Genomic DNA, 5,000 nt, shown 5'->3' with positions numbered 1-5,000 from the left:
ACCGGGAAAACGCCTGGTGCCCACTACTGCCAGTCCAGGCCTGGGCCGGTTTCACAGGAAGTTTGGTTCTGCCCATCTTATCCTTGCTGGTGTAAATTCCTAGTGGCTTGGTCTCAGGGAGAGGGGGAGGTCCAGTGGCATCACCACAGCCCACCTGACACCTCCAGGGGGATCCTTGCATCCCCTGAGGTTTGGCACAAGCAGCTGGGCCCAGCTTGGTGGGGCCACTGTCTTGCGGTAATAGTTCTCTCCTTTCAACTATGGAGGGCAGATCGGGGCCGGCAGGAGCCAGGAGTGTCTGGGTTGACAGGATGTGCAGGTCAGTGGTGTCCATCATCTCTCTCCCAGATTTAGCTATCTTGCTGGGCTCACTTTAGACTCCAAAGGCCCCGCAGTCCAGCCTCACACAGAAAGGGGTAGCCTTTTTGATGCAGGCCGGGTCAACAGGGTCCTCCCAGAAGGACAGTGAGGGTGCTCTAGTCAGTTTAATCATCTGGACAGCACAGGCCAAGATGAGGTGCTGGGGTTGGCACAGCACAAGCACTCTTGTGTCCTTACCACCAAGAGCTATCTCAGTTGTGGGCCTTAGGTCAACGCCCCATGTCTACTCAGGTCCCAGGTCCCCTGTTTTCGACACCACTGCTGTCTACACTAATGCACTCTGCACCACTCTACTCTACACGACTGCACTCTACGGCACTCTACTCTGCAACACTGCTGTCTCTGAAACTGAACTCTATGCCACGCTACTCTGCGTCACTGCACTTCATATCTCTACACTCTACTCCACACCACTCTACTCTACACCAGTTTACTGCACTCTATGCCAATGCACTCTACGTCAAGCACTCTATGCCACTCTAATTTACTGTGCACCACTGCACTATATGACAAGGTACTCTAAACCACTTCACTCTATGCCTCTCTGCACTGCACCACTCTACTGTATGCCAGTGCACTCTACCCCACTCTACTATGCCCCACTATACTCTTCATCACTGCACTACTATACTCTGCACCACTCTACTGTAAGGCAATGCTCTATTTGCCAATGCACTCTATGACACTGCACTCTGCAAGACTGTACTCTCTGCTACTGAACTCAACGACACTCTACTCTATGCCACTGCGCTCTACTCTGTACCACTCAATTCTGCACCACGTTACTCCACTCTATGCCACTGCAATCTACTCTGCACCACTCTACCTCATTGCATGTTACGGCAATAGACTCATCACCACTTTGCTCAAAACCAAAGCACTGTACGCCAATGTACTCTGCACCACTGTACTTTACGCCACTTCACTCTAGTCCACTATACTCCACTCTATGACACTCCACTCTATGACACTCCACTCTATGACACTCCACTCTACGACACTCCACTCTACGATACTCCACTCTACGATACTCCACTCTACGATACTCCACTCTACGATACTCCACTCTACGATACTCCACTCTACGATACTCCACTCTACAATACTCCACTCTTTGATGCTTTACTCCATTGAACTTGACTCCACTCTATGCCATTCCACTCTACAACACTCTACTGCACTCTATGCCACTCTAGGATACAACTCCACTCTACGATGTCCTACGCAACTCCCTCTATGCCACTCCATGCCACTTTACTCCACTCTATTCTACGACAGGCTACTCCACTATTCTATGACAGCGTACTCCATTCCACTGCTCTACTCTATGTCACTTCACTCTACTCTATGCCACTCCACTCTACAACACTCTGCTCCACTCTAAGCCATTTCACTCTCCTAACTACTGCACTCTATGCTGCTCCACTTTATGACAATGTACTCCTCTCTACAACACTCTACTCCACTCTATGCAACACCCTCTATGCCACTCCACTCTACTCTACACCACTCCACCACACTCTATGCCACTCCATTCTATAACACTCTTCCCCATTCTGACACTCAATTACTCTACGAAACTAAACTCTACTCCACTGTACTCCCTGCACAACACTCCACAACACTCTACTCTATGCCACCCCATGACACTCCACGCTACTCAACTCCGCTCAACACCACCACTCTATGCTACTCCAAGTCACTCAATACCACTCCATGACTTTCTGTGTGACTCCATCACACTCCACTCTACTCCACTCTCCTTTACCCCACTAACTTTTAGCCAGGCTGAACAGCAGTCACACTGGTGTCCAACATGGCTAAAACATACTGGCAAAGCCAATAGCTCCTGCATAGGCAATGCTTCTTTACTATTGCAAGTCACCCCAAGCTGTAGGCATGGCCTGTAAGTGTGAATGTAATCATTTGCCGACACTTGTGCTGTGCTAAAAAAATGGTCTGATAGTATCGCAACGTGATGTGCTGTCATAAACAAGTGCTGATGTTTAAAAATAAGTACAGGTGCTGAGTACCAGAAAACACCACAGCAAATTAATCCCGACCTACAGTCCATAACTTCTGCCTTGGCTGTCTCTCTCCTGCCTTCATTACTGTCACTAACGTTCACCCTCCCTGCCTTCCCCTTTCCTGCATCAGTCACTATCCCTAACTCTCCTTACAACCTCCCTGCCCATAACTCCCTCGTCCCCTAGTTGGCTCTCTCTTGCTCTCTCACACTGCAATCTCCTTCTCCACATGCATGCCTCTCCTGTCCTTCCTGCCTCTTTCACAGCCCCTCACTCACTCTTTGCCTCTCTCCTACCTCCGTCATTGTCCCTCACTTATTTTCTAGTTGCCCTTCCTTTCCTTTATTGCCTCCCTCTTTCAATCTCCTTTACTCGTTTCTCCATGCTTGTATCCCTCCATGTATTACTCCCATGTCATTGTCTCCCACCTTCCTTTAATACCCCTCCCTTTCACCTGTGTTCCTCCTGCCTACCACATTGTCCCTAACACCCTCTCTCATTCTTTCGCTCTTGTTATTCCTAACTCCCTCACTCTCCTCTTCGCTCCTTCCTCCTCTTCTTCCTTCCGTTAATTGCCCCTCATTCTGTGCCTCTAGCTCCTGCCTACCCCTAACTCCCTCACCTCATCGCGTCTCCCTTCTCTTCATCTTCACTGACAATAACTCCCTCCCTCCATGCTTGACTCCCTCCTCTCCTCTGTTCATGCTCTTTCCCCTCAACTTTAGTCACTGTCCCTTCCTCTCACCTCTCTCTCTCTCTCTCTGTGCTGCTCTCCCCTCTCTCAGTGCTTCTCTCCCCCTCTCTGTGCTTCTCCCCCTCTCTGTGCTTCTCTGCCTCTGTCTCTCTCTCTCTACTTCCCTCCCTCTCACTCTGTGCTTCTACGTCCCTCTCTCCCTCTCTCTCTCTGCTTCTCTCCCCCCTTGCGCTTTTTCTGCTTCTCTCCCACGCTTGCGCTCTCTGTGCTTTTCTCCCTCTCTCTCTCTGTGCTGCTCTGCCCCTCCCTCTGTTCTTCTCTGCCTTTCTTTCTGTGCTTCTCTCTCTCTCTGCTACTCTCCCTCACGCTCTGTGGTTCTCTTCCTCTCCCTCTGTGCTTCTCACCCGGTCTATCTTTCTCTCTCTGTGCTTCTCTCCCCCTCTCTGCATCACTCCCTCTGTGCCTCTTTCCCTCACTCTCTCTGTGCCTCTCTCCCTCTCTCTCTCTGCTTCTTTCCCTCTGTGTGCTTCTCTCCCCTCTCTCTCTGTACTTCCCTGCTTCCTCTCTGTGCTTCACTCCCTTTCAGTGCTTCTCTCCCTCTCTTTGCTTCTCTCCCTCTCTCTCTGCCTCTCTCCCTCTCTCTCTGGGCTTCTCTCCCTCTCTCTAAGCATCTCTCCCTGTGTGTTTCTCTCCCCCTCTCTCTCTCTAATGCACCTCTTCCTCTCTCTCTGCTGCTCTCCTTCTCTCCCTTCCTCTCTGTGCTTCACTCCCTCACTGTGATGCTCCCCTTCTATCTCTGGGCTTCTCCCTCCACCCTCTCTGTTCTTCTCTCCCTCTCTCTGTGTTTCTCTCCGTCTGTGTGCATCTCTCCCTTTCCCTCTCTCTTTGCTCCCCCTCTGTGTTTCGCCCCCTCTCTGTGCTTCTCGCCAACTCTCTCTCCGCTTCTCTCTCAGTGCTTCTCTCCCTCTCTCTGTCTCTCTCTGGTTCTCTCCCTCTCTCTCTCTGTGCCTCTCTCCCTCTTTCTATGTGCTTCTCTCCCTCTATCTCTGTGCTTCTCACTCCCCCCACTCTGTACTTATCTCCCTCTCTCTGTGCTTCTCTCCCTCTCTGTGCATCTCTCCCTCTCTCTGTGCTCCCTGTTTCTCTCCCCCTCTCTCTCTCACACACTCTCACTGTGCTTCTCTTTCTCTCTCTCTCTCTCTCTCTGCTTCTCTCCCTCTCTCTGCTTCTCTCCCTCTCTCTCTGTGCTTCTCTCCCTCTCTGTGTGTCTCTCTGTGCTTCTCTCCCTCCCTCTCTCCGTGTACCTCTCTCCCTCTCTCTGTGCTTCTCTCCCTCACTGTGCTGCTCTCCCTCTCTGTCTCTCTCTCTATGTGCTTCTCTCCCTCTCTCTCTGCCTCTCTCCCTCTCTCTGTGCTTCTCTTCCTCTCTCTGTGTGCTTCTCTCCCTCTGTGCTTCTCTCCTCTATGTGCATCTCTCCCTCCATCTCTCTCTGTGCCGCTCTCTCTCTCTCTCTCTACTTCTCTAGCTCTCTTTCTCTCTCTCTGCTTCTCTCCCTCTCTCTCTGTGCTGCTCTCCCTCCCTGTGCTTCTCTCCCTCCCTATCTGTGCTGATCCCCTCTCTCTGTGCTGCTCTCCCTCTCACTGTGCCTCTCTCCCTCTCTCTCTGTGCCTCTCTCCCTCTCTCTGTCTGCTTCTCTCCCTCTCTGTGTGCTTCTCTCCCTCTCTCTGTGTGCTTCTCTCCCTCTCTCTGTACTTCTCTCCTCTCTGTGCATCTCTCCCTCCCTCTCTCTCTCTGTGCCGCTCTACCTCTCTCTCTGTACTTCTCTAGCTCTCTCTGCTTCCCTGTCTCTCTCTGTGCTGCTCTCCCTCCCTGTGCTTCTTTCCCTCCCTCTCTGTGCT

Source organism: Lissotriton helveticus, chromosome 5_1 (assembly GCF_964261635.1).
Source record: "Lissotriton helveticus chromosome 5_1, aLisHel1.1, whole genome shotgun sequence".
NCBI classification, from domain to species: domain Eukaryota; kingdom Metazoa; phylum Chordata; class Amphibia; order Caudata; family Salamandridae; genus Lissotriton; species Lissotriton helveticus.
This window is presented reverse-complemented; position numbering follows the sequence as displayed.